Raw genomic sequence first — 18,829 nt, forward strand, 5'->3', positions numbered from 1 at the left:
ACTTTGCTCACCTACTCCCACTCCAATAATAGCCTTTTATCTATCACAGAATTCATAATACCTTTACATATTTTACTTCTTTTGATTTTCAAAGCTTTGTGCAATTGGCTGTATAGTAATCAATATATCCATTTTAGAAATAGGAAAATTGAGGTTCAAAAGTTATGTGACATGGTCATAGTTAAGTCCCAGTTAGCTTCTAGCTGGGCAGTATTAGTAATGTAGTGCTAGTAATTAGGTTTTGAAATTCTGGTCTAAGTTTTCTGTTTTGTTTTGCTTTGTTTTACCTTTTATCAAACTAGATCTCTAATCTGTATGCTGTGTCCCTGATATTCTCTATTGGGCTCATCTCTACATGCAACACAGCAGCCTAGTATAGATGCTAACACTGAGTGGTGGGTGAATTCATGGTGATTTTAAAATGTGTGCAAATTCTTTGACAGCATTCCTATCAAAATATGAAGTCTAATTCCCCTCTAATTGCATATGGGCTCATATCAGTTAATCCATTCTGACTAACAGAATGCAGCAAAAGTGATGCTCCATGATTTCCAGGCTGCATCATAAAAGACAACACGGCTTCCTATTATTTCTCTCTTGGTGTACTTGCTCTTGGAACCCATTTACCATGATGTGAAGAAGCCAAGCAGTCACATGGAAAGCCCTTGTGCAGGAGTTCTGGTCTTAGCCCCAGCAGAAGTCCAAGCCAATAGCCAGCATCGAATACCATGCAGGTGTGCAAGGGAAGCTTCAAATGATTTCAGTCTCTCAGTCTTCACTGATGCTTGAGCACAGACCAGCACTCCACATAAAACTCAGTCCTGAGCACAGATTCATTGACCAAATATTATCATTGTTGTAAGCCATTAAAGTTTTGGGTGGTTTGGATACAGTGAATTTAACAAGCAGATTCCCTTGCACATATTTATTTATCATCCCCTATGTGTTGACACTGTGCTTGGAACTAGGGTGCAGGAAGGAAAGGAAAGGAAGGCAGTAGATTTCCAGGATATCTACTACAATCTAGGTGTTGGGATTCATGGAACTTAAAATATAGTATCCCAAATAATTCTCAAAATAATTCATAAAGAAGGTATAATTATTAACTTAATTTGGCAGGAGAGAAACTGAAGAGTAACAAAGTTAAGAGATTTGCTCTGGTAAAAATGGTAGAACTAAAATACAAACCTGTTGGGAGCTGCCCTACCTGGTTTCAGAAGCTGTAACCCCCCCATGGCTAAGGCAGAGTAAATAGACCTTGAGACTCTAAGCCACTAAGAAGACAAAGGTTATCTCCCTGGAAGGAGCACCCCCTCTGTCCACTTTACTTCACCCTGCCTGGTCTCCAGTGCATGATTGGTTAGCCAATGATGGGTAAGATTCCTCAAGGGAAGGAAGACCTAAGACAGGCACAGACACGAGGGGGCCCTCAGGGAAAGATTTGGAGGGCTATGGGGGAAGGGGATGATGGACCCTCATCCCTGGGCTTTGACATAGCCTGAGTCCTCATTCTGTCCACAGGAAGTCTCCTAATCTTTTGTCTGCCTTACTTGCCCTACCTGACTTAAGCCTGAAACAATGTTTTAAGCCTGAAACAATGCGAGGTGGGTGCAGCCCTGAGCTAGAAAGGGCAGGTTCTCTAGCATGATCGGGCCTAAGAAAGAATCCATAAAATCCTATGAAACCTACTTTGCTAATATCCTCGATTTAAATGATAAGGGTCCAAACAGAAAGTGAGTTTGTTCCCCAAAGTTTTATGGCCCTTTAACTACCTGACCCTGACTCAGAATAAGCCCTCATAGTTCTTTAATCTTATCTATTGTTTAATCATTTCTGCCTGACAAAGATTGATGAACTTTACGTATAAACCCTGTATTAATATGCAAATTAAACCCAATAATAAAAGCCCATTGAAGAACAGGTTCCTGGTTCTTCTCCTTTGAGAGATCAGCCACCTTTCCTTGCAAAGCAGATCATGTCTTGGTATACTTATTCTCATCAGTGGTGGACAGGAGGCACCCACACTAACCCCCACACTAACCTAGTATCTAGAACTCAGAGTTCACACTTGTTCTTTCTCTCTGTTAAAAGATTAACAGAGAGAGTGCTTGCTGAATGTGATCATCCCAGATTTGTGATAAGTTTATAAGTAATTATTAAGCATTTAATAAGGTTATAATAGAGATATAAGCACAGTGCTTCAAGAACATAGAAAGCACAATTATTCTATGTTTTGTCCTCTTTTCCAGAATGAATGAAATTTCCTCAACATTTTGCCTGAGTTAATAGTCACTTGGGTCTTAAAAGAGGTTTGGAAGGAGGGAGAGCATTCAGAGGAGCACTCAGATTATAGGAGATGTACGAGAACTATAGAGATGCAGAGGTTCTGGGGATAGGTAGAGAGACACCAGAGTTTAGGCTGGTGTGAATACAGTGAACAGGGAAGGAGTAGTGGGAGGCAAAGCTGGATGAGAGGAAAGAGTGAAAGAGTTGGGGAAGATCTTATTTGCCAATCCAAAGAATTTGCACCTTATTCTAGAATCAATAAGAGGCTGGAAACATTTAAAACAAGGGTTTATTTAACTAGATCATTACTCTAAAAAGACAACTTGGATTGCTGTGTGAAAGTATCATTTCAACTATTAAACCAGTTAAGAAGCTAGTGTAATAATCCTTATGAGAAATGAGGAGATACCTAAATAAAAAAGCAGTTGGAACAAGGAAGAGAGAAGTTTTTCTAGAAATATTTAAATTAAAAATTTTCAATTTATTTGGGTGTGGTTTGGACAGTGAATTACTACTCCGTTTTAAATGGATGGTCTTTGATTCCAAGCATAAAGTAGAAGAAGGTACATATGTAAGACTGAGATTTAGTTCATGCACAAAAATGTTGAGTAAGAGAAAATTACGAAAATACTCAATATAAAAGCAAAAGTGTAAGTCTGTAGCATGACAAAAAGGTCAGATACGAAAAGTGAGTATTTAGGAGTCAGTGAAAGTCAGAGGCAGGCAAGGATGAAAATAAACAAAATTATCTAGTGAATACAGCTGAGAGATGGCAGAGGATATAAATGTGGGCATGGGGATGGGATTGCTACTTAGAGGGCTGACCATAGAAAAGAGCCTGTGAAAGAGAATGAGAAACAGGAAATGAGGAGACAGGAGAATATAGGTGTCTGTAAACAAAGACAAGGGAAGGAACTAAAAGAAGACAATGGTGCAGAGAATTTAGGTAGCATGCATGCCAAAAAATGGCCATTGCTTTGTCACAGAAGATATGAATAGGAGAGTTAACCTGTAGAAGAAAAGTGGGAGTTTGAAGAAGGTGAACACAGGTGAGCTTGATACTGCAAAAGGGTAAAAGTAAAGAAAAAGTTTCAAGAACTTAATCAAAAAAGAAGTTGTTTTTGTTGAGTTCATGCAACTTAACATCTCCAAAACATTTTTAATACTGTTGCTTGAGCTTGAGAGAGGTAAGTAGCAAACATGTGCAGATCATATTAGAAAGTCAGATGAGATTGAGTTTGAATTAAAACAATCCTGACAATATATACAGATAACTCTTACATAGCATGATGAAAAGAGGGAAATAACAGGACACTAGCTCATATGACATACGAAGTCAAGAATCTTTTTGAAATGAAAATTTATTTATCTTAATATGACTGATACCACATATTATTTTAAATAATACACGCATACATTGAAGTATATAGAAGTATATGTCACATATTTAATATATATTTATAAAGAATGTATCGATTCACATAATATATACATATTGTCATACACTGAGACACTGTTTGTGCCCTCCCTTCCCAAACTCATATGTTGAAACCTAATCTCCAATGTCATGGTACTTGGAGATGGAGCTTTGGGGACACCATTAGGTCATAAGGTCAAAGCTCTCAAAACTGAGATTAGTTCCCTAATAAAAGTGACCCCAGAGAGCTCTCTGGCCCCTTCCTCCCTGTGACAACAAAGCAAGATTTCCCTGAACCAAGAATCTGTATCTCACGCCCCGGCTGGTGTAGCTCAGTGGATTGAGCACGGGCCTGTGAACCAAAAGATTGCGGTTGGATTCCCTGTCAGGGCACATGCCTGGGTTGCAGGCCAGTTCCCAGCAGGGGATGCACCAGAAGCAACCATACACTGATATTTCTCTCCCTCTCTCCTTCCCTTCCCCTCTAAAGATAAATAGATAAAATTAAAAAAAAAAAGAATCTGGATCTCACTAGAGACCAACTCTGCCAGTGTCCTAATCATTAATTTTCCAGCCTCCACAACTGTGGGAAATAAGAATTTGTCATTTAGGTCACTTAATCTATGGCATTTTTATTATAGCAGCCTGAACAGACTCATGCATATATACATATTAACATGCATGTATGATATGCATATTAATGAATATACAGTTAAACCTTGAATAACATGGATTAGAACTTTACAGATTTTTTCAATAACTATGTATAGTACAGTAAATGTTTTCTCTTTTTTATGATTTTTAAAAAATTTATTTCCTCTAGCTTACTTGATGATAAAAATTCAGTATATATTACATATGACATACAAAATACGGGTTAATCTACTGTTTATGGTTTTTAGTTAAAATTAAGCTTATTAGTATTTAAGTTTGGGGGGATATGCATGTTTTGACTGTGTGAGGAAGTGGGCACCGCTAATCCCTGCCGTGTTCGAGGGTCAACTGTATATACGCACATTTATATAAGTACATATATGCATATCTGAATATATATATATGTACATATCTATATACATTAAGATCAGATATATCAGGTGGAAATAATGTGATAGGGTGAAGAACTGATATGAGAGAGGGGGTAGCACTGCTAGAGTGATAGTCTGAGTAGCTGACAGGGCATAGAATTCCCTGGGCAAGTGCAAGGGTAAGCTCTCCTTAGAAGTAAAGACAGTTCTGCCAGGTCATCAAAAGAAAAAGAAGGACAATTGTACGTGGAAGCAGGAGACTGGCATGTAGCACCAGAAATATGCAGAAGTTGTCTTCTGATTGTTGTTTTTTCTCAGTAAAATTAAAATCATTGTAACAGCTGGAGTAATAAGGGGAAAGCTCATGTTAAAGATTAAAAGAGAAAGAAGGAATAGAAAGTGAGCTAGAGCAGAGAGAGTATGAATAAATAGAGGAATGTATATGAAGGGCCCTACTCTTTAGCAAGGGGCACATTCTATTAGAATATGAACTTGAATAGACTCATCAGAGTAAAGGTTTAGGATGATGGGATTCTCTAATAATTGGCTATAAATTTTAGTGTACACTGGATGATTTTAAATGTTTGAAATGAAGATGTGCAGATTCTTATGAAATGAGAGTCTTGGTGATAAAGAACGATCTAGAAATGTAAGATTTTTGATGTGTTATAAACTGTATATGTGTGTTCACTCCAATTAATATGTTGAAGCCTCAGACTCAAATTTTATATTTGGAGACAGGGCCATTCTGTACGTAATTAAGGTTAAATGAGTTAAGAAGAACGGAGCTCTGGGCCCTGGCTGGTGTAGCTCAGTGGATTGAGCACAGACCTGCAAACCAGACAATCGTGGTTCGATTCCTAGTCAGGGCACATGCCTGGGTTGCAGACCAGTTCCCTGCAGGCCAGTTCCCAGCAGGGGACGCATGAAAGGCAACCATACATTGATGTTTCTCTCCCTCTCTCCTTCCCCTCCCCTCTAAAGATAAATAAATAAAATATATATAAAAAAAGAATGGAGCTCTGATCCAGTAGCATCAATGTCCTTACAAGAAGTAGAACCAGAAATCAATTTATCTATCTATGTATGTATCTCTCTATGTATCTATGTATCTATCATCTATCTATCTACCTATTTATCATCGTCTACCTATCTTCATCTTCCACCAAGTGAGGAAGCCTTTTTGACACAGCAAAAAGGCAGCCATCTGCAAGCCAGGAAGAGAGCTCTGACTATGAACTGGACTGGTTGGCACCTTAATCTTGGACTTCTCAGGTTCCAGAACTGTGAGAAATGCATTTCTCTTGTTTAAACCACACCATTGTGACATTTTGTTATGGTAGCCCAAGCCAACTCATGTATGATGTCTGAAGTAAAGAGGGGTAAAGACTGGAATGAGCTTCAGATGAACTACCTCTATGCAAAGTTTTGTGTGGTTATGAGTGTCATGGGTGAGAGAAAGGCTGGGTTTTTTTAGAGCAACTGGAACCCTCATTTGTCAGCTTCACTTCTGCTTATTGTTGATGTGAAGGCAGGGGAGAGAAGCAGGTGTTGTTGGTGCTTCACTCATTTCTCTTTGCACCCACTGTTCCTTGGTGTGCTGCCCCTATAGACTGCTATTGCCACCATGTCTCACTCTCCCTGCAGGATTTCTCTGACCACTGGAAAGCACTTGGCCCTGTGGGAATGTGTCAGAAGTACTGGTGTGATAATGTTCCTGGAAGTATCTCTCAACCAAAAGTGATAGGAGTTGACAAATAAATCCCCACGCATCCATCCCTGAGTAAGGTGACTCTGAAGACTTTTTATGCAGTCTCCCAAAAACTCCCCGTGGCATTGAGCCAGACAGAGTTGCACACAATGGTAACCTGCTCATTAATGCATCCTGCTTTGGCCCCCTCTCACTCCCTGTCTTATTTATCCACTCCCTTACTACCTCTCCCTGGGATCATCGCAGGCAAATTGTGTGCACATTGGTTCTGCTTCGGGAGAAACACAATCTAAGATACCATTTAATTCATATAAAATTCATCAATAAAATTTATTAACTCATGAAAACTACTTATCAATCTTTAGGGAAAAGTTATAGCAGTAATTTTCCTTTTATTCTAGCTTCATTCAGTTTTCCATATTTAGAAATATAGGCACAGAATATTTTATAATGTCCTTGTTTGGTTAATATGCTATTAGTTTCCCATATACTATAACATATATCAGCAAATAAAGAAAAGACAGTTATAAATCAACTAAAAACTAAAACAAAAAATAAAAAACTTATTTAGTTAATATTAGAAAAATATAGGGAAAGAAAGGGAAAATAGTGGAGCTTCTCATATAAGACAGTTAAATTTTAATGAACATAGTGAACGCCACTAGGTACTGGCTAAATTGATAGACCAAAAAATTTATTTTTATTGTTATTTCTCTTCTTTAAATTTTATTTAATTATTTTTAGAGAGAGGGGAAGGGAAGGAGAAAGAGAGGGAGAGAAACATCAATGTGTGGTTGCCTCTCCTGCGGCCCCTACTGGGGGCCTGGGCTACAACCCAGGCATGTGCCCTGACTGGGAATCGAACTGGCAACCCTTTGGTTCACAGGGTGGTGCTCAATCCACTGAGCCACCCCAGCCTGGGATTTATTGTTATTTAAAGTCATGGAGATGTACTTGAATGAGGAAATGCAATAATTCTTCCTATTAACCTATTAATACTGTGATTTCTGAAGACTATTTATTAGATATTTATCTAAAATCAAAATGCATATTAAAATTCCATTTCTATAAATATTTTTGCCTTCTTAAAATTTATTAAGTTTATTGTGGTGACATTGGTTAACAGCATTATAAAAAATTTAAGTAATTTGTATCTTTTTTATACCACTTCCATATGCATTTGTACCATGCTATCACAGAGAAAACAAAGTTCTTTCATGAAAAAGTAAAGCTGGTTAACGAAATGAGGAAGAAGGAGCAAGATAAAGGAATAGAAAGCAAAAGAAAAGGGAAGGAGTAAAACAAGAATGTATTGGTCTCCTGGAACCTTATCATGTTCACTATTTTTCAATTCTTGTCATTCACAAAATATATTATTCAGTTCTGTAGTTCTTCAACATTTTTATTGTTTAGGTACTCAAGTAGATCATTTGTTCTTTCAGTCAAAGGCAATGGTTTTATTTTCTAGTAAAGAAATTATCAATAAATTCTTAGATCATTCATCTCTGACAATTACTACTCTTTCTCTTGTCGTCTTCTTTTTTAAAAAAAATATTTATTTTATTTTGAGAGAGAGGAGAAGGGAAGGAGAAAGTCAGGGAGAGAAACATCAATGTGTGGTTGCCTCTTGTGCACCCCCCAATGGGGACCTGGCCAGCAACCCAGGTATGTGCCCTGACTGTGATACAGGGTGCAGCCAGGGGGGACCCCCAAGAAAGGAATTTGGAATGGTGTCCAGAATTCAAAGTGTATAGGAATATTGGAGAGACATATAAGATGTCCTCACCGCCCCCCCCCAGGGGGAAGGGATGAATGGAGCCAGGCCATTGAAAGCTATTTTGCATAGCAACAGTTTTGGAGCTAACCTCTGGAGGAATGGTTATTTAACATATCTATAGCCTTTAACTGGTTTCATAGATATGTTAAATAGCAGTGGCCAAGTTTGGGGCCAGAGAGAAGGAACTAGCAGGGACTCAAGATGGAACTAGCAGGGACTGAGGATGGAACTGGGGGGACTCAAGATGGAACTAGGAGCTGCGCTCCTGAGTGGGAAGGCCTGGGAGAGAGAGCCACGCGGTTTCAGCAGAGTGAGGGCCCCCTCCAGGTGAGGTGAAAGAGGGAGCCACGTGGTTTTGGCAGGGTGCGGACCCCCTCTTTCCCAGGTGAAAGGGAAGAACCACGCAGCTTTGCCAGAATGGAGATCCCTGCATCCAGGTGAAGAAGAAAGACACATGTTTTTGGTGGAGTGCGGACTTCTGCAGCTTTGGTAGAAGAGGCCCACGCGGCTTTGGGGTGCCCCCTTGGGCTGCGGGGCCTGAAAAGCAAGAGAGACTTTGACTGGAACTGGGTACAAAGGACTCTTGCCAGTGGACCATGAGAGGGTACCACAGTACTTTGGATTAACTCGAGAGCCTGCACAGTGACACAGCTGACGGTGCCAGCGGCCTGCAACACAGACGTGTGCTCTTTTCCTGATTTACGGTACCCGGAGTTGGGACAGTGGGAGAAGGGAGCGCTGTGTGGGTGTAGGTGTACAACCTAAAGGACTTTGATATTTTAGTGGAGGCATTAGGCCTGAATAGCATTAAATAAACATTTTGTTTCCTTTTCACAAATCTCTGGCATTAAGAGATGTCTTTACAATTGGCGGCGGACAGAAGAGCCCAGTAGATATTAGTATTTTGTTTTTTTGGGGGGAGGGGCCCCCGTTGTATAGCAGTTTTGGGCATCCCTAGGTGGGCCAAATATTGTATTGCCCCTCCCTCGGACCTCTTGTCGTTCGGTAACAACTGGAATTGAATCAGTGACCCTTTAGTTTACAGGCCAGCACTCAGTCTATGGAGCTACACCAGCCAGGGCATCTCTTTTCTTCTTTCATCTTATTCAAAGCAGCTCTAGGATTAAGGGGGGGGGCAATCTTAAATTTTCCTGCATTGTGTTGAAACATGTGCACCTTTATTTTTTAGGTTATTTTAATATTTTTATCATGATCTACACTTTGTCTCATGTAAGCAGTTAAGTCTAGCATCACATCTTTCTTTTCTTTCTTCTCTCTTTTTCTCTTTTCTTTCTTTTCTCCCTTTTCTCTCCTTCCTTCCTTCCTTCCTTCCTTCCTTCCTTCCTTCCTTCCTTCCTTCCTTCCTTCCTTCCTTCCTTTTCCTTCCTTCCATTTTTGAGCCACTTAATATTTCCTTTCTATAACACTTCTTCCCAATTACTGTCATATAATGATACATATGGGAAATCCTTTCATGGTAATCAAGAGATTATTGAAATGCTAATGTCCTCTTACACTAATTATTGTATTTACCTCAAGATATACCAAGCTATTTTCAATGCCTAAGAAATGCTTCAGACATCGTCTACAAGTGTAGCAGAATTATTAGTAGTTCTAGCAGACCTGCAAACAGTATTCACAACACCAATGCAAGAACAGGAAAGATGGGGGCGATTTTTCTCTCTCTCCTCCTTCTTCCCTCTGTCCCTGCTTTCCATGTTTCTGCATTCAGGATTAATATAAATGTCTGCACCTCTAAGTGAATATTGGAAAATGTATTATGAATAAAATGACACTTTTTAAATTTTAAACAGGCATTTATAGGGGAGTTTAGGAAATTGCTTTATGAAAGATGATTTTTTTCAGTTTTATCCTTATACATACACCTTATTTTCCTTATGTATTGTAAATAATTTCCTTCCTTCTTTAAAAAATTTTCACCATCTTAACCTTTTTAAGGACTCAATTCACTCTCATTAAGTACATTCATGATGCTGTGCAATTATTACTATTATGAATGTCCAGAATTTTTTTAACATTCCAAACAGAAAGTCTACATTAGTTAAACAAAAACTTGATTTTTTATCAAACTATCAAAAGTTCTAATATGTTCAGCGTTGAAAACCATTTACATGAAAATACATTCAGAAAAAATAATTTAGTCAAATAATTTTTTAATTGGTAAGTTTTAGAATTGAAAAAGATATATTCTGGTACTATGGTAAAGCTTTATTCTGATCTTACTTTTCCAATACAAATTATCTTACTGAGGACTTTTCTTAACAGAATACATTTGGTTGTATTATTTAGCTCTCAAATTTGTATTCTTAGAAGCAATTAGCTTTACAACGATAACACAGAACTCCTAGGAAGCCTTACTCAACATGGTTCTTCCGCCTGTCAAGTAGATCTATTTTTTTCAGCTGACCTTTCAACAATAGCCTTTACAAGATACATTGTAGTAAGTGGATATTCTCATTCAAGAGGACACAGATGTAGAATTGCAAGGATGTTTAAATTATTTCCTAATTGGAAAGATAAGTCTTTCTCCAGTCAAGATGTGATTTAGAAAGATATTTGCTGTCCAACAGTGCTGAACGACATGTATGATGATGCTTGAATCATATCCACTATTGCACAAGAACATTGCTTTAAAAGAAAAATCTGTGAAGAGCCATTTTCCCAAGCAGAACAAGTTAACTGTGTATTTACCTGAGGCCAGACACATGTGATAAGAAATTTCTGAACCAACTTTCTTTTTTTCATGAAGTTTATTTTTTCTGAGTTTTATCTGGCCTTGATATATGTATCATAAGACTGCTGTAGCTACTCTGGATTCTATTAACTAAGAATGATTTTATGCAGTACATTAAATGATTGACTATTTCAAGGAAGCTAATGACATGTGAGACCACTTCACCACTAAAAATAATTCATTTGCATGAAGATGTTTAATATCTTATCATTTCATTATTTTTTTCTGAGCACAAATACAAAAATTTCATTTCTTGCTATTAAAAATTCACAAATTGTACTCAACATAAATGATAATAGATGCTTAGATAGAAAACATTTTCAAATAAGCCTGAATGTTAGATTTAAATGCTTATTGAATAAAATATTATAACATACATGAATGTTATATTTATAATTATTTATATATAAGTGTCGTTTATACATAATTAGTATTACATATTTATATAAACAAAGTATACACTATTTAGAATAAAAATATTTGTGATTCTGATAATTCAGTATTTTTAATTCTAAGTTAAATTATTTTTATAAGTTGTATTTTCAAACTTCTAAATTCTGTGAGTGCTTAGAAATAGGTCATCAGGTAACATCTAAACTATTGGTAGTGTAGTAGTTTATAACCTATGTTACATGTATTCTATGGATGTTATGTATTTTATCATGTAACCTTACCTACTTCAATAAAATTAGACATTTTGAATATCAATGCAATTAATTGAAAATAAAACACAATTGACTTTAATTCTGTCAGTTTTGCATTTTGAATACTATGAAACAGTATTTTGAAGAATTTTTCAGTTCAACACACTAATACCTATTGCAGTTGAATGAGTACATTTCAACAAGAATCAAATGAATCGTGGTGCCTTTTCAGTGCTGACTTACAATAAGTAAGAATTCATGAAATTTATAATCTTTATCATCTATTTCCCTCCAGGGAAATGTGGGTTGGTTGAAATCTCCTATAGACTTAATCTTTCCTAAATATTTGCAAGTCTAAATTGTTTGTATGGATTTTGATGTCATTCAAGAGGGGGAAAAAGGCCTCACAGATGATGAGAGATACTTTAATGACAAGTAAAGGGAGAAATACGTAAAAATTGAATCAGTGTAATAGTTCATCCTGTACTTACAGAATATCTAGTGCTTTGTATTTGAAAAGACATTTTTTGAATATTGATGGCTAAGTTTTTTTAACTTTAACAGGCCTTTTGGAACCAAATGAACTATTAGAGAAAAAAACACATTTAGCAATTTTCCAAATTTAGCAATCTGTAATGTCATATAAGTTACTGATGCTCATCCTTTTACTAAATTTAATGGCATATTTTAATTTAATATTTGAGAGAAGCATTGTATTATTTGACAAAAGGTGAATTTAGTTTGTATAATGAAAATATTTTGTAAAGAAGAGGAATTTTGCTTTCTGTTTGGTGAGAAACCCAAACACACTGATCCATGACCCAACCTCCATTGACCATTCATTCCCACAGGGTGCCAGTATCCAGTTTAGTACACTTGTTTGCTATTGTATAGGACAGTATATATATATATGCAATTATGTTTTCAAGTGCCTTTTTCTTTTATTAAAAATGTCTTAAGGGCATGTGTTTGTCTATAATTTTATACAATGTCTATTTTCTTCAGCCTGGGTTATTGCAAAACTTCTTTGCCTATTTTTTAAAAATAATCAGCTTATTTATCTCTTCTGCTCAAATTTATTTCAGTGGCTTCTGCTCTCCTTCAACCCTGCAATCCTACCTCTAGGAATATACCTGAAGGAATCCAAAACACTAATTCAAAAGAGCATAAGCATCCCTGTGTTCATTGCAGCATTATTTATAATCACCAAGATATAAACTGCTTCTACTGAAGCAGCCCAAGTGCCCATCAGTAGATGAGTAGATAAAACAACTACAACTATAGGATATTTACACAATGGAGTCCTACTCAGTCATAAAAAAGAAGAACATTTTACCCTTTGTGACAGCATGGATGGACCTGGAGAACATTACGATAAGTGAAATAAGCCAAAGACAAATACTATATCATTTCACTCATACATGGAATCTGATGAACAAACTGGACTAAGAAGGCAAAGAGGGACAGACTCATACATGGAGATCAGGATGACAGTGTGGTGGGTTAGGAGGTTTAGGGATTGAGCAAAAAGGAAAAATGACATGGACATGAATAATAGTGTACTGATTGGTGGGGGGGGCGCATATAAAGGGACTAAATGGTAATGGGAAAAATAAGATTATATCTTAAAAAAACATTAAAACCCACAGTCCTTACTGTGATCCAAGAAGCCCTTTTTAATTTTGTTGTGGCATTTCTGTTCCCTCATCTTCTATACTTCACCTCCTCACTCACACTGCTCCATTAACCAGGGCCTTCTGTGCCTTAAAAAAGCCAACCACATTTCCACCTCAAGGCTTTTGAATGAATTGTTCTTCCTCCCAGGTTGCTTTTCCCCAGCAATTTATGTAATAATTCCTCACTTCGAGTCTTTGCTCAGACATCACATTTTCAGGGAGACTTCATGGAATTGCCATTCTTCCTTCTTGTCCTTTGGCATCACCCCTCCCCCCCTTGCTGGTATTTCAATTCCCCATAATACTTTTCATTTCCCAACAATTACTGTATGGGGCAAAAGTAAATTTGCAGTTGTGAGTATGCAAAACACAGAGTGTGTGCTTATATTATTAGATATTAATTATTGTATTATTTTACACATGAATAACTATAAACCTGCTTTCGCCCCACCCTGTACATAATTGATTTATTTATACCCATTCTTGTTGTTGTTGTTTATTTTCTCTCTCTTATTAGGACTCAGGGTCTATTAATGCAGGGATTTTTTTCTTCTTCTTTATGGTCTGTTTTGTTTTCTGACACATCACTAGTCCTGATACATGTTGGGTTTTCCCTAAAAGTGTGCTTGCTTGCTCTCTAACAGAATAAATGAATAGAAGATGTAAAATAATGACTTTAAGTGAGTGAATTAACTATACATGCTAGAAATCAATAACTCTAAGGAAACCTTATATATTTAATAAATCTAGCAATTGTAGTATAAAAAGTCTAATCTTGAATGATATTTGTTTATCTTGCATAATGTCACTTTAATTTCTACAATTTACTTCTATAAGCTAAAAATATTTTGTCATATGTGTTGTTTCTTCTCAAGGACAACACAGCCTCTCATAGGAAAACTCAGACCCCCAATGTAATATTGTTTTTGCCACATCAGAAAATCATGGAGAAATAAATAACTCCCGTTCCATCATTATGATAGCTAATGGCTTCAGGGATGACCTGGAAGCAGACAATATGGTCCAAACGTCATCTCCATCTGTGTCTCTCCTGTCAAGGGAAATTGGTTTACATCATTTCTCATTTCCTTCTTGATCCAAATGACAAGTAGCCTATGCAATGTTCAGCCTCAAACTTCAATGACTGGTGGAAAATGACGGCCTGCAAATTGATCAGTGAATCTGACTTTCCTTCAGAGCCACAGAACTCACAGAACTATCCTCCTTCTGTCAACTGTCATTTCTGTGTTTGTGTGTATGTGCACAGACAGGTGTGTGTGATTTCCTCTGGAAACCTGTCTGAATAACTTGAAATGTTGTTTTTGTCATGATTCAGAAATAATTTGGAAAACAGGAAGAGAGTACGTAGGTAGAAAAAAGAGATTAATAGTTACAAAGGTATTCTATCATGAAAGACCTTTAAGATTTTTCATGCAGTAGACAATTGCCTCAAGAAAATTGTAGATAGAGTCAAACCTCACACAGTTTGTTTTGTCCTTTGCTTTAGTGTAAAATTTCAGATGATTTTCATGCTCTATTTCTGCAGTTAGATAGATAGCTTGAACTGTTTTTAACTAAAATCATTATGAATACTAGTATCATCAGTGGTAGAAATAGCTACTTAAATCTTCAGTTGGGCAAGTTGCTGTGAACATTGCAGAATGCTATGTCTCTGCAATCTTAAAAGGCGACCACAAGACAAATAGCCAAAACTGTACCTGTACAAAATGAAGAGAATAATAGTGTAAAATTTTACTTATACCTGGCTTGAAAAGCAGAGTTAAAATAATTTTTAAAGCATGTTCACTTTGTGTCATGATATATTTGCAAGCGGTTAGTCACAACTAAAATCATATTAAAGCCAAAGTGTCTAATAATGTCCAACATGCCCCAAAACAGCTATTCATTCATACTGTTCTGCTGGTACAAGATGTACATCTGATCTGACTTCAATAGGATAAAACTTTTGCCATAGTGGAAAAAAATGGAGATAAGAGATTCTATTATAGAAAATGATATTTTTAGTATCAATAGCCTTCATTTCCATGTAAGAAAAAAAATGAAGTAGCAAACACATTTATAAAAGCAAAACCAGGAAATGACAATCACACACAGTGATCTTTGTTAAGTAATTTGGGATGACATTTCTTCAAATAAATCGCTAGATTTGCAACCAAATAGAGAAAGAGTGTGGATTTTATATAATCTGCTAAAATACCTCAGTTCCATATTATGCATTGTATTAGGAGTAAGGAATGAGTCTGATTAAATTCTACTCTTAGAAAGAAACCGCTGAAATTATCTTTATCTGGAGTTCCCATTCTGGGAGTGCTGGATGCCACAGTGGCCTTGGGCTGTCCCATGAAGCTAAGGAGCTGCATTACAACCAACATTGTCTGTCGACTAAACAGACTGACGACTGTTTGGATATAAGACCCATGACCTGTTTTGAGTAGTCCTCAGTTAGCTATGGGAAATACAGACCATGGAATGTTTAAATTATATATTCCTGATCATACCTCTAGTCAACGACAGAATACTTTTCAAATATCCATTAAACCAATTATCCTCAGAGGAACATACCCATTGCTGATCTTTTAGTGAATGGCAAGGGAGCTTTTCAATATCTGGTGTGACCTATTTATTGTGTTGGTAAGCTCAGGGATGCCATGATAAAATACCATACACCAAGTGGCTTAAATAGTAAAAATGTATTTTCTCACAGTTCTGGGCATTGGAAGGCTGAGCACAAGATGCCAGCATGGTCGGTTCTGCTGAGAGCTCTCTTCCTGGTCTCCAGAGGACCTTCCTTGCTGTATCCTCACAAGGTACAGAGACAGAGAGATTGCTCTCTCTTCCTCTTCTTAGGAGGCCAGAGTCCTATTGGATTAGATCCCACCCTTAAGACCTCCTTTGAAATTAATTAGTTCCTAAAGACCCTGTGTGCACATATAGACATTATAGGTTATGATGAAGTCATATGAATTTGGTGAGGACACAGTTCAGTGCAAAGCACCCCTTGACATCTAGAACTTTGATTACATTATTTTCATGTAAATTTGGTCAAAATTTCATCTTACCAAGTTTAGACAGCCTAGATTAAATTTACATTTTTCCTTCCAAGTTTAAACTCAGATTTGTTGTAAATTATAATGTCATGAAGAGAGTGAAGAAAGGCCTCAGGTAAACAGTTTCCTCAGCTATGGTTATGGTTTTTATTTGTAGCAATTTTTTAAAACGTGGAAACCTATAATTCATGAACTTGCTTAGTACATGCAAAGATATATGTCATCTATGTATAAAGTGTCCAGCACTTGAGTCTTTATTTTTAGAAATAGCAGATTTCTTCAGCTATGGTGGTAGTACATTTTGATTCTCTTCATTAGTTATGAGCACAAATAGCAAAATATTAATATTGAGACAGAAAAAGCAATCGCTTTTCCATCCTGAATTAACACTGTTAATATACATGAATCATTTACACGAAACCATTTTTATAATGCTCTTCATGATGAATAAAAATTAGAGTAAATATGATACATTTGCACTATAGAAATGGCAAGAATTCTAATATATGTATTTCATTAGATGTACATTTAGAGTTCCTTTCATGTTGCCAATAATTGCTAGAAAATCTGCACTCCACTATTTGCCACTGTAACTGAAAATATATGGAAGAATCATGAGAGCACAGAAGTTTGACTTATTTCACATGTTGTTATTAAGGTTAATGGGTTTAGTATGATTGTGCTTGGGGCGTTTTTAATTGTTTATAAAATACATTATTATTTAATAGGATAAGGACATGTCCCTAATATTATTAATTAAAATAATTATTTTACTGATAATAAGTAAATGGTAGAATTAAAAAGAGAATGAGTAAGCTATTTAGAGGCTGTTTAAAGATTCTGTTATTATGTATTCAAATAGAAACCAAAATCCAGGAAAAAGATAGGATACCTAGATTAACTATGATATATAAAGAAAAATGGACATATTTTTCTACTAGCTGGGTTTGGCTTATAATCAAAGACACCCTTGAAAGAGACAAGATAAAGTGAAAGGAATCTCCAAACATATTTCAAAGACTATGCTTGTCTATCAAGGTATAGGTCTTTTCATAGGTTTGTCAAAATAAATTCTGAGCTACCATTACTTTCTCTGTGTTCCAGTGCATTTTGATTACCCATCAGTGGAAATACTTTTCCTGTTTACAGATACTTAATGTTCCTTATATGCTTCCTTTACAAGTGGTTCTGGCAAATAATATGTTTATAAAAATAGGCTTTTCACTGCTTACTACTCTCTAGACATGGAAATGTTTCTGATTGCTTTTATTATTCTAAGATTCTCTTTGAATTCTCAATTTAAATTTAAAAAAATACTTCTAAAATTTTTAATGTGAACACTTTTAAAAATGAGATATACATTGTCAAATATGCCAATAAAGTATATTTTCAGTGGACTACATATAAGATTTAAAAAGAGAAAAAAAGACCCACAAAAGTGTATAAAACATTTTCTATTCAATTTATAATAAAGCAGCTTACAATTATATAACATAAATTTTGAATACATATTTAAAAAAATTTTGGCATACATAATTTTATTGAATTGACTTGTTTGCTACCATATATGCAATGCTTTTTCCTTTGTTTTTTTGGGGTGGAGGGCTTAATATTTTGGATCAATCAGACTTGACAATGCTCATTTAATTTCTTTATGATGATGTTTAAGTTTCATAAAATGATTTTTTTCTTAAGTAAGTTCTATATTGTATTCAGCTTCTCAATAATGCCCCCACACCAAACTTTATACTTTATGACATTAAATTGATTGTCTAAATAAGTTTTCCCTGATAAAGTTTATTTTCCTCAATTCTGAGTCAATAAAGAAAAGAGCATACTTTCTCCACTGGTTAAAAGAACACAACCATATTTTGCAAATAGCCAGCAGGGGGTCAGTCATCAGCTTAACAGAAGCAGTAGGCGGTAGTGGATATACGCTTTTATATTAGCATAATAGGTCTTAAGTGATTTTGAGAAGTACCATAAGTTCAGGAATGTTCAGATATAACTTTATGTTCATTAATATCGATGATTTCAAGAATACATCTCTTTCAATGAGGTTTTTATTCTTATTTATTGTTTATATATTTCACTTTATTGTAAGTTTCTCTAAAAACATATCCAACCTCCATTTCTGGCCCAGAAGGAAAAACAGGAACCACATATATCCTTTTACCTGAAACAATAAAAAAACAAAATATATGAAACAAAAAATAATATATGTCAACAAATTACAACCCAATTCCATCTGGCGATGAAGTACAGAGATCCCAGGCTATTAAGAACAAACCGGGTGAGTTCGATAATTGCCCAGTTCACTGTGTTGTAAGACTTTCTGGTTGCTGCTCAGGGAAGGGGAACCCTGGTAGAGCCTGAAAGACACAACTTGATAACACTGCTGAGTGTCTAGGGAGACCAAGGCAACGTTAGTTCTCCGGTCAGAGTAGCAGAGAAGAGAGAGATGAACAAA

Source organism: Artibeus jamaicensis, unplaced genomic scaffold (genome assembly GCF_021234435.1).
Source record: "Artibeus jamaicensis isolate MK-2021 breed Jamaican fruit bat unplaced genomic scaffold, CSHL_Jam_final contig_452, whole genome shotgun sequence".
Lineage (NCBI taxonomy): Eukaryota > Metazoa > Chordata > Mammalia > Chiroptera > Phyllostomidae > Artibeus > Artibeus jamaicensis.